A 12,980-nucleotide genomic window follows, 5' to 3' on the forward strand; every position below is an offset into this window, starting at 1 on the left:
GAGTCCTCTTCCACTCCTCCATGATGACATCATGAAGCTGGTGGATGTTAGAGACCTTGCGCTCCTCCACCTTCCGTTTGAGGATGCCCCACAGATGCTCAATATTTTTTATTTATGAAGACATGCTTGGCCAGTCCATCACATTTACCCTCAGCTTCTTTAGCAAGGCAGTGGTCATCTTGGAGGTGTGTATGGGGTCATTATCATGTTGGAATACTGATCTGCAGCCCAGTCTACCAAGGGAGGAGATCATGCTCTGCTTCAGTATGTCACAATACGTGTTGGCATTCATGGTTCCCTCAATGAACTGTAGCTCCCCAGTCCCGGCAGCACTCATACAGCCCCAGACCATGACATTCCCAACAAAGTATTATAAAACGTATGAGATAACCTCCCAGTTTTACTTTTCCTTCATTTCAATTCCATATTTGCTATTCTTACATATCTCACCTGCAGTTGTGCTTTATTACCCAAAATGTCTATGGTTGGCAAACAAGTAAATTACTTTCATATTATCACTTCTTCACCATCACGTGTGCCTTATTCACCTGCTACACAAGCATGTCCATTTTACTTTATCACATATTCTACTGTATATAGAGTTGCCAAGCAAAATTATCAATGTCTTCAGAACAGATGTACAGCATGCAGTTTCTGAGAATATTTTCACTACCTTGTTTGCAATTTTAAATGTGATAATACCAACATAAAGCTTGCTGAAGGCTTAGTCTCTGATTTTCTTATGAAGATTAAAGATGCATATTCTCTGCCCAACTTATTAGAATTACATAAATGTATCTATTCCCTGTAGGGTCTTGTTTGGAATCGTTCTATTTTTTATCCAGCCTTTGAGCTGATCAGTACATTCTTACAGTAGTTTTATTCCAATTAAATTGCAGGAGATACATTCACTGATCCTAAACCAAGGCTCAATATTTATCGTAACAAAAAAGATGAGCAGAATAATGACAAGCCCTTTGGCACATTTTTGCATTTTGCTTATTTGACATGCATGTATATATGTATTATTGTAGACATGATGACACTGACAGTAAATCAAGGATTTGAAAAGAGACAAGTATGTTGATAAATGTGCTGTAATACTTTAAAATATGTTAGTAGAATTTTTCATGATTGTACATGATAAACATTTATTAGCAGTAGCACTAAATCTGTGATTTTAGGGGAAACGGTAAGCAAGAAAAACAAGAAAACAACATGGAGACCTACAGAAATCCCCAAATTCATACCAGACCCTTATCTGAGCATGCAACCTGGCTGGCTAGGAAAGGCGGGGGTACAAGCATGTGACTCCCCTTCTGAACCATACCAGACACCTTTGTCCCTATGTAAATGAAGAAAAGAGCCTCATCCTCACAACCTTGGCAAAATAAACAAGAAACCTTAAAAATATAAATCCATTGTCAATCACATTGTCCAGAGATGCACATTCTCATGAATCAGGCAGCTGCCAACCGGCGACACATAAAAAAATGCCAATCTGCCAACGTGCCCAATCCCAGTGAATGCTCATCATGAATTAGAACTGAATGTACACAAATGGGCAGAGCCACTCAAGTTTTGTCATTGTCATTGACCAAATATGGACATGACCATACTTGGCCAGTAATTACACAGGGGCTCTGAGCGATATCATTGAGCAAATATGATCAAGCCCATTTTTGGTCAAAGATATCACCAGGTATATCTTTGCTCTTTGTTCATGTGTCAGCTAGGGAATTGTCTTTCACAGCAAGTGAGTGACAAGATCAGATGTGTCATCAAATTTTTTTTTTGACAGGTCAGTGGGCGTTGTTCATTGTGATGAACAAGAATCTGCATTGCTAGATAGTGTGATTGACAATGTTTTTTTTTTTTTTTTAATGGATTGGTTAACAGTGTGGTGTTTTTATTCACAGTTGACTTTCTTGTGAATTGGTAGTAATGCTATACATTCCTTACTCATTCACATGGGTGTCTTGGTGCTCCCTCATAATCCCCCAACATGCAGACCCCCACAACTACCAGGCAAGGGTTGCGGGGTAGAGGTCCTTGTCCTCATCAACATGAAGACAATGCGATTTTCCAGGGGGGGTCCCTTCTGACAAGACACCCTCCTCACGTTGATGTCATGTATTGTACTCCCCCCTTTCCTAACCTGCCAGACTGCATGCTTGGATAAGGGAGGAACCAAACACTTTATTTTTTTATTTTGCATGGGTGTTGTTCCCTCATAAAATCCATACTAGATCTAATGTTTCTGCTTTGGAATTGGGGACGGAGTTCTATGCATTTTTATTTTTTTTTGGATGGTATCCATGACATCCATACCACACTATATACTGGATCCCGAGTGGAGCAGTTATACCAGGACCATGGCTGCAGCTGCTATGCATTTAGTTAGGACACTGATAAAGTCCACCGAGGGGCACCAGAACAGATTGGTAGTTCATGATTATGCCACCCAGGACCCAGATGCAACCCCTTTTGGAAATATGGCCTCCATGATTATAGTGAAAGAGCTGTTCTACATGTTTGTCTATTTGACATTTTTTTTCTTACAATCTTAAAAAGGTAGGATAATGCCTCCATGCCTAGGTCCACTTCCTACCTGGTAGCCAGATCTGGTAGCCAGGCCTTTATATATGCAGCGATAACTGATTCTCACGACTCTTTCAATCTCTTTCTTTCTGTTGCTCTCTCTGCTGCGGGTTTGTTGTTGGGTGGAAGGTGCTGACAGAACATTTAAAAAAATACAAGAACAAGTGCTGCTTACCTGTTTTTTTTAAACCATTAGGGAGCATCCTATTAGTGGGGAGCTGACCTGAATTTAGTTAGAGGCTTGGATAATCAGATGTTTTGTTTATTTTTATGCCTGGGGCTTGTTGTACAAAGCATTCCTACATTGCAGCTTGAGTTTGTTTACTGCCTTACTAAAATAAAGTGCACCACTGGTGACTCTCACAGCTCTCTCTGCACACTCACAGCTCCATGTTTCTCTGGCCCTCAGGCTTAGGGCCTCTGTCTGTTCTCTCACAGACTTCACCTGGACTGTGCAGACATGTGCACCTCTGGCCAGGTCTTTAAATATAAGTATAAAAGAAGAGAGAGAGATGGCACACCAGCCTAATGCATTGGCTTTATACATCATTTATTAAAAGGGAAAGTAGGTCATTATACTCACAAACCAATAAAAAGGACACACTCACCATGGATCACTCATAAGTCATCTATATTGGAAAGATGTCACATGGTCTACAGATTCTGACACGTTTAAAGGGGAGTCCCCTATTTAAGAGAGCTCTGCACACACACACAACCTATTGGTTTCTGTTAAAACCTGGCCACTTGGGTTAAGGGCTTCATCCCACCGAAGACTCTTTGAAGTCTTTGTGATTTGAACCTGAACTGGGAATTACAAAAAACGGAGAAAGCAGAAAAATCAACTTTCTCTAATCAGAACTGACATTCTGAACACCATTGAACTGTATCCTTGAGAAACTTGTGTAATTTTTACTTCTTACACAGTGGCAACACTGAAGAAATAACACTTTGTCGCAATGTAAAGTAGTGAGTGTACAGCTTGTATAACAGTGTACATTTGCGGTACCTTCAAAATAACCCAACACACAGACATTAATGTATAAACCTCTGGCAACAAAAGTGAGTACACCCCTAAGTAAAAATGTCCAAATTGGGCCGAAACACAAGGTCTCAGGTGTGAATGAGGAGCACGTGTGTTAAATTTGGTGTTATCGCTGTCAGTCTCTCATATTGGTCACTGGAAGCTCAACTAATGGCAAAGAACTCTTTGAGGATCTAAGGAGATGAGCAGGCATTTCAGGTAGAGGTGGTGGTCACTAGGGATGGGCCCGAATGATCCCTGTTCAGTTCGCACCAGAACATTCGAACATCGCAAAAGTTCAGAACCAAATAACGAAACCCCATTGAAGCCTATGGGACCAGAACTGTAAAAATAAAAAGTGCCCATTTTGGTGTTGCCTTCACACCGTAACCCTATACGAGGTACTTTTGATGAAAGAAAGAATTGGCCTTGCTGTCAAAAATTTCAATGATATGCACCTGTCAAATAGGTGTGAAAAAAATTGTCTTTGGGTGTTATTTATGCCCATGAAACCTACACCAAAATCATCCTTCTAGGTGAATCAACACAACAATAAGCAGCCTAGAAGTCCTGGAGAGATCTCATATCTCAAAAACACTTAATCAGCGACATTGGCATTAGGGGCTTTATATCTGCTGGTAATCCAAGACTGATTCACTTTGATAAATGGCAGATGGTCCACGGAGTCTGTGAACAGATGCCTTCTATTATCAGTAACAAAACCTCCAGTAGCACTGAATGTCTGTTCGGGAAGCAAGCTGGATGCAGGGCTCAATTGCATACTGAGTAAGTTCTGGCCAGTGGTCTATTCTCATGACCCAGTAAGCCAGTGGATTGTCGACTGGAAATCTCTCCATCTCTGTTGTTACCCCTAGATAATCGTCCACCGTGTGATGCAGACGCTGTGAATGGGATGTGGAAGCTGACAGCCGTGGGCGATGAGGACTAAAAAAATTGTGAAATACATCACTTAGGCAACCACCTTTTCCACCACTCCACTCTTGACCAGCAGAAGCCTCAAAACTACATCTTCAATGACACTGTAACCTACCTGAGTCAAGAAAAAGCCTTAGAAAAACTCCTCTTTAATGTGTCCTCAAGATATTTCATCCACTGCACTCTGTGGGGATGGGATGAGTTCTGAGACTTTCCCCTTGTAGCGGTGGTCAAGGAGGGTTTGCCAGCCAATAGTGATCCTTCTCATTTATGCCACATATTCTTGGGTCCTTTCGAAGGCTTTGAAGCAGGAGGAAGCCCATGCACTGCAAATTTGCAGAGGCATGAGAAGCAGCTTCCTTGGGGTCACTGAGGATTATAGTATCTGGAACTGCCTCTTCCCAGCCACATACTACTCCCAAGGTCCTGGAGATAAAAAAAATCTCTTACTGTTTGATGTATGTCTTCCTCTGCTTCAATGTCTCCAAAACTGCCATAATCCTCCTTCTCCTCTATTGTGTTCTGTGACATAGGAAGAATGATGTCTGCATAAAGTGGGCCTTGAAAGGAAAGACCTAGCTGCTCTGCCTCGAGTGCCCTGTCCATAATGCCACAAAGTGTCTGCTCCAGCAGGAACACAACAGGAATTGTGTCACTGATGCATGCATTGTAACAGCTCACTATTCTTGTGGCCTCCTCAAATAGTGACAGTACAGTGTATACATCCTTTATGAGCAGCCATTGGCACGGGGGGAAAAAAGCTGAGCCGGCCTGAGCCTGTAGTTGTACCATACTCACACAGGTACTCGTTGACGGCCCTCTGCAACATGTGCAACCACTACAGCATTTTCAAGTTGAGTTCCACCTGGTGAACATGTCACAAATGGGGCAGTTTATGGGCAAGTGGAATTCCCGCTGAATTTCAGCCAACTGAGCACTGGCTATGTATAGCAGCGTAAAATGGCTACAAACTCTTCTGACCCTGAGTACCTATTTAGGAAACACTGCACCATCAAATTGAGGACATGTACCAGGCATGGCACATGTCAACTTTCCCTGTCTAAGGGCAGACAGGATGTCCACTATTCCTGGCTGAAACTTGCATGGCGTGAACCACCCCTGGGCCTGGCACTGCAGAGCTGCAAGAATCTCTGCTCCAGTGTCTTTCCCCTAGACACACCAGCTGAAGCACTGCTTGGCACCTTTTAGCCTGACTCATTGAATAGCCTCTTGAATACTTAGGGGGTACATGTGGTTCATAGGACAATTCATCAGAGGAGTGCATGGAGGAAGAGGAAGGGGTAGGCGCTGACAAATCTTGCATCATCACCAGTAACTGTATGGAGACGTGGGGTCACAACAAGCTGCAGCACTGAGGCCTGTCCTGCAACCTTCCTAATTGCAAGTAGAGTTACCCAGTGTGCTGTGAATGAAATATATTGTCCCTGACCATGCTTGCTGGAACACGTGTCAGCAGAAACGTGAGCTTTGCGGCTGACTGCCTTGCCACAACTTTGCCTTCCATGTGATGATACAGAGCTGGAATGGCCTTATGTGAAAAGAAGTGACTGGGAAAAAGTCATTGTGGTACAGCACATTCTGAAAATTCATGCAAAGGGAAAGAATCCACCAGATGGAAAGGCAGAAGTTGTAGAGCTAGCGGCTTTGACATGCTTGCATTTAACCACTTGACCACTGGGCACTTAAACACCCTTAATAACTAGACCAATTTTCAGCTTTTGGTGCTCTCACATTTTGAATGACAATTACTCAGTCATGCAACACTGGACCTATATGACATTTTTGTCCTTTTTTTCACACAAATAGAGCTTTCTTTTGGTGGTATTTAATCACCTCTCAGTTTTTTATTTTTTGTGCTATAAAAGAAAAAAGACCGAAAATTCTGCGAAAAAATGAATTTTTCTTTGTTTCTGTTATAAAATTTAGCAGATTAGTAATTTTTTCTTCATAAATTTTGGCCAAAATTTATAATACTACATATCTTTGGTAAAAATAAGTACAAATTGGTGGATATTATTTGGTCTTTGTGAAAGTTATAGAGTCCACAAGCTATGGTGCCAATATCTGAAAATTGATCACACCTGAAGGACTGAAGGCCTATTTCAATTCTTGAGACCCTAACATGCCAGAAAAGTACAAATACCCCCCAAATGACCCCTTTTTGGAAAGAAGACATTCCAATGTATTTAGTAAGAGGCATGATGAGTTTTTTGAAGTTGTAATTTTTTCCCACAATTCTTTGCAAAATCAAGATTTTTTTTCCTTTTTTTTTTTCCACAAAATTGTCATATTATCAGGTTATTTCTCACACACAGCATATGCATACCACAAATTACACCCCAAAATGCATTCTGCTATTACTCCCGAGTACGGCGATACCACATGTGTGAGACTTTTACACAGTGTGGCCACATACAGAGGTCCAACATGCAGGGAGCGCAATCAGGCGTTCTGGAGCACGCAGGACAATTCTGACATTTCTCTCCTACATGTAAAAATCATCATTTATTTGCTAGAAAATTACAGAGAACCCCAAAACATTATATATATATATTTTTTTAGCAAAGACCCTCGAGAATACAATGGCGGACGTTGCAAATTTTTATCTCACACGGTATTTGCGCAGCAATTTTTCGAACGTGTTTTTTTGGGGGAAACAACAGTTTTGTAAAAAAAACAAAAAAAACAGTAAAGTTAGCCCAATTTTTACATAAAGTGAAAGATGAAGTTATGCTGAGTAAATAGATATCGAACATGTCACTCTTCAAAATTGCACATGCCCGTGGAATGGCGCCAAACGTCGCTACTTAAAAAATCCCCATAGGCGACGCTTTAATTTTTTTTTACTGGTTACATGTTTTCAGTTGCAGAGGAGGTCTAGGGCTAGAATTATTGCTCTCGCTCTAACGTTCGTGGTGATACCTCACATGTGTGGTTTGAACACCGTTTTCATATGTGGGCGGGGCTTACGTATGCGTTTGCTTCTGCATGCGAGCACATGGGGACAGGGGTGCTTTACATTTTTTTGATCACTTTTATTCCTATTACAAGGAATGTAAACATCCCTTGTAATAGGAATATGGGGTGACAGGTCCTCTTTACAGTGAAATCTGGGGGTCAATATGACCCCACATCTCACCTCTAGGCTGGGAAGCCTGAAATAAAAAAAATAAAAAAAAGATTCTGGCTTTGATCGTACTGGCGAGTTGGTAGAAGCACCGGAGGGCAGTGAGGGGTGGGGGGTGTCTATGGCTGGGTATTGCAGGGTATCACCGAGTATGGCTGGGTATCTCCGAGTATGGCTGGGTATGGCAATTTATGGTAGGGTATTGCAGAGTATTGGTGGGGTATTGGCGGGGTATTGGCGGGTATTGCAGAGTATTGGGGGTATTGCAGAGTATTGGGGGTATTGCAGAGTATTGGGGGTACTGCAGAGTAATGGCAGGGTACTGCAGAGTATTGGGGGGTACTGCAGAGTAATGGCATGGTACTGCAGAGTATTGGGGGTACTGCAGAGTAATGGCAGGGTACTGCAGAGTATTGGGGGTACTGCAGAGTAATGGCAGGGTACTGCAGAGTAATGGCGGGTACTGCAGAGTAATGGCGGGTACTGCAGAGTATTGGGGGGTACTGCAGAGTAATGGCAGGGTACTGCAGGGTATTGGGGGGTACTGCAGAGTATTGGGGGGTACTGCAGAGTAATGGCAGGGTACTGCAGAGTAATGGGGGGGTACTGAAGAGTAATGGGGGTACTGCAGAGTAATGGCAGGGTACTGCAGAGTATTGCAGGGTATTGCAGAGTATTGGCAGGGAATTGAGGGGTTAAATTCGGTGAGCAGCGATGTGGGCACTGCAGATGCAGCCCACATCGCTGCTGACACCGATCTCTTTCCCCTCCGCTGTACCGATCGGTACAGAGAGGGGGAGGGAGGAACCGGCGTCATAAGATGACGCCGGTTTGTTTACAAGTGATCACTCCGTCATTTGACGGAGTGATCACGTGGTAAACGGCCACGACGAGCTGCCGTTTACCGTGATCCATGATGCGCCGGGTCTACTGGACCCGGCGGTCACGGATGATCTCGTGTGCGCGCCCCAGGGGGCGCGCGAGAGCAGAATTCTGGGAGGCCGTTAATTCAGAGTTAAACAACCGCCCTGAAGCCGTTAATCGGCAATGGGCGGTTGTTAAGTGGTTAAACACTGGGTATGTTTTGAAAAAAATGCAATATGTTTTACTTTTTGCTATAATAAATATCCCCAAAAATATATAAAAAACATTTTTTTTCCTCGTTTTAGGCTGATACGTATTCTTCTACATATTTTTTGGTAAAAAAAACGCAATTAGCCATTATTGATTGGTTTGCGCAAACGTTATAACGTTTACAAAATAGGGGATAGTTTTATCGCATTTTTATTAATATTTTTTTACTAGTAATGGCGGCGATCAGTGATTTTTATTGTGACTGCAAAATTATGGCGGACACCTCAGGTATTTTTGACACATTTTTGGGACCATTGTCATTTATACAGCAATCAGTGCTATTTAAATGCACTGATTCCTGTGTAAATGACACTGGCAGTGAAGAAGTTAACCACTAGGGGGCAGTGTAGGGGTTATGTATGGCATTATGTGTTTTTTATTATAGTGGGCGTGGCCTGGCATGTGACATCACTGATCGTCCTTCCCTATAAAAGGGAACAGGCGATCGGTGACAGCCACACTAGGAAGCACGGGGAGAGGTTTGTTTACACAGACCTCTCCTCGTTCTTCAGCTCTGTGACCCGATCGCAGGACACCAGCAGCGATCGGGTCCACTGGTCCTGCGGCCATGGTCACGGAGCACAGGACCGGGTCAGGAGCCCGCCGGCAGCAGCACTCTCCCAACCCATGGCTGGGCACTTAAAGAGCCAAGTACAGGTACGTGATTGTGCCCAGCCATGCCATTCTGCCGACGTATATCGGCGTGAGGCGGTCCTTAAATGGTTAAGAGGAACCAAGTGCCAAAATAAAAAAAATGACATTAGGTCCCCCCTAAATCCATACCAGACCCTTATCCCAGCACACAACCTGGCAGGATGCCCCACCTCCTGAACCATACCAGGCCACATGCCCTCAACTTGGAGAAGGTGTTTTGGGGTCCCCGAAAACACCTTGTCCCCATGTTGATGGGGCCAAGGGCCTCTTCCCCACAACCCTTGCCCGGTGGTTGTGGGGATCTGCGGGCAGGGGGTTTATTGGAATCTGGAAGCCCCCTTTAACAAGGGGACCCCCAGATCCTGGCCCCCCTATGTGAATGGATAGGGGTACATTGTATCACCACTAGGGGTCTCCCTTGGTACTAAAGAGAGTCCTATCCTTATTAATAATATAGTAACACAGGGACATATGTCTACAAACTAGCGAATATTTTGACAGAGTAACAAATTTTTAAGTACAGATATTAGGCTAATATGGATCATAACACAAACACATCTCACCGCTGTCAGCATGTAGAAACAAAAGGAAATGTAGTCAGTATGTAGAAACGAAGGGAAACCATGACAAAAGGGAGGCGATCAGTAACATCAGTAAGGGCTACAGGAAAATGGTGGTGGCAGCCACTATATAAATCAAGGGGGTATGTCAGCCAGTCAGAAATCCCAGAGAAAGTCACAAGGTGAGTGACAAAACAGGTTGGAATTTGACTGTCTGAAGAGGAGTTTGGTAGTGAGTAGAGGAGGAATAGGAGAGTCCACACGCCGCATACACCGGGGCTGCAGATCCGGGGTATAGGTTTTTTTCTATGCCCCCTCACCGCTACATGCACCATATGAATGTTTTTATTCGTGCAAATGTGAGTTGAATGTATAGCATGTTTAAAGGATTAAAGTTTTAAAACAGTATTACACTATGGTATGCTTCATTTCTTTTTATATGTGAACCTGCCCTTAAGGTGAGGGTATATCTGACGGGGGAGGAGAGCACTATGTTGCATATGTTTGCATGTATATGGATTTTGCACACATATATTATATATTGTAATTTCTTTTATGTTTCAATATTTTTATTAAAGGTTTTCAGTACAATACAAACAAAAGTCTCATTAATGCGGTAAAGTATTACATCTAGCACAATGCACAATGGGGTAATGCACCGGTCAGTTCCTCAGACATGCTGGCGGCGGCAAAATAGGTTCCATAACTAAAAACCCCGGATCACACAGGATCCCATCTGCCGAAGCTGTTACCTCTTGAGTGTTATAAATATCCAATCGTGCAGCTAGCACCGCTAAATGAGAGATTTAAAGAAAACAAACAACAGTAAGGAAGAGAGGAAAGACCCAATAGCAGGGGAAGAGAAAAGAATAGAGAATAGAAAAAAGTGGAGAAAAAGGGGGAATGGGGGAGAGCTGGGAGGGAGGGGGGGGGGAGGGAGCCGTAGTCCTGGATCCTCAAATTCTTGCTACCATGGTAGCGTTAAACAGCATGCGTCCCGGGATCATTAGTTAGATAGACAATCCATGGATCCCATATTCTATAGAACATTTTCATCCTGTCTTGAGACAGTGCAGATAACCGTTCGTTTAGCATTAACCATGACATTTTATGTTTAAGCTGGGCTATCGGTAGTGCGGCTGATCTCCTGTAATTTCTTTTAAAGTGCATCACAATTAGGAGATCGAAAGTAGTCAGCGATTAATAGCACGTAACGTATGTGTACATACATAGGTGTGTGCACAAGGACTTTTTAGGAGTTGCATATGTTTGTATGTATATGGATTTTACACATATTATTATATTGTAATTTCTTTTAAATAGGATCATTTTTAGGAGATCACAATCAGTTTGCGATTAATAGTGCAACACTCTATACATATGTGTACACACACAGGTGTATAATACATTCAGGTCAAAGCGAAAAAGCTGCAGTCGGCGGGAGCCTCCCATCGAGGCACAGTCTAAATTTTTTTGGGGTCGTTGGCACTGTGATCGAAGATAAATGGACATCGCAGGGCATTTAATATTTTTTTAATAAAAGAATTGTTCCAAACTGTCTACTGTCATTTTTACTTTTTTGACACTTTTTTTGGTGAATGTGTAGGGGTACAATGTACCCGATACCCATTCACATGGGGAGCGGGATCAGATCAGCTTCCATTAGCCCCTCGCCCGCAGCCTACAACAAACACCGGGCAAGGGGTCGGGATCTGGGGATCCTCTTGTTAAACCCCCCGTCTGCAGACCACCAAAACCACCAGACAAGGGTTGTGGGGAAGAGGCTCTTGTCTCCATCAACATGGTGTTTTGCAGGGACCCCAAGACACCCCCCCCCCCGATGTTGAAGGCATGTAGCCTGGTACAGTTCAGGAGCGGAGGGCGCTCCCTTGTCCCCCCCGGTCATGTGTTCAAATAAGGGTCTTGTATGGATTTTTGGGGGACCCCATGCCATTTTTTTTTATTTTGGTGCAGGGTTCCTCTTAAAATTCACACCAGACCTGAAGGGCCCTGTATGGATTTTGGGGGGACCCCCCCACCATTTAAACAAATTAGTGTAGGGTTCCCCTTAATATCCATACCAGACCTGAAGGGCCTGGTATAAATTTTGGGGGGCCTCCATGCAATTTTTTATTTTTATTTTGGTGCGGGGTTCCCCTTACTATTAATGCCAGACCCAAAGGGCCTAGTAATGGACTGGGGAGTTAACCCATGCCGTCTTTTTCAATGATTTTTATCTATATTGCCGGGACCCGACAATACATTACAGCCGTAAACAGTTTTAAATAACATGTTTTTCTTTAGAAATGTCATTTTGCTGTGGTACTTTACAGGCAGACTAAGGAAACCGCCCAGGCACGATATTTAAAGGAATATTTCATTTTTATAGTTTCACTATAAGTATTCTTAAAGTCACTGCTCCTGAAAAAACTTCAGTTTTTAAAACTTTTGATTGCATTGATACAGGAACATGTATTAATGCAAAAAAAGTTTTATAAACTGAAGTTTTTTTAGGAGCAGTGATTTTTTATGGCAATAACATGCGTATAATCCTTTAAAATTAGCACTTTTGATTTTTCATGTTCGCGTCCCATAGATTTTAATGGTGTTCTCTTGTTCGCACAAATTTTTTGCCCATTTGCAAGTTCAGGTGGGAACCAAACCGGGGGGAGGGGGGGGGGGGTTTACACATCCTTATTCTCTGGTATTTTCCTCTTATTACTCTTGTATAACTGTATTACTATGCCTGTTTCGTAATAATGGCGTCAATCATTTTTATTTTTATTTTTGCCAATTCACAGGATCTTAGTAGCGGATAAGCTTAAAGTAAATAATTTAACATAATATTAACATGTTATAGTATATAAATACCCTACCTTCTAATTAAAGCTTTTTTAATATATTTTATGTACATGCCAGCCAC

The 12,980-nt window shown here is 42.7% G+C and overlaps 1 protein-coding gene across 1 annotated transcript in view; it reads right to left on the minus strand.

Moving 5' to 3' along the window:
• The window catches only part of CNTNAP2 (contactin associated protein 2), a 2,388,168-nt gene that overhangs the window by 1,112,209 nt on the left and 1,262,979 nt on the right, over positions 1 to 12,980 (minus strand). The gene's annotated exons all lie outside the window — the stretch shown is intronic.

Source organism: Lithobates pipiens, unplaced genomic scaffold (genome assembly GCF_037356315.1).
Source record: "Lithobates pipiens isolate NorthernLeopardFrog02 unplaced genomic scaffold, aLitPip1_a1.2 Scaffold_19, whole genome shotgun sequence".
Taxonomy (NCBI): Eukaryota; Metazoa; Chordata; class Amphibia; order Anura; family Ranidae; genus Lithobates; species Lithobates pipiens.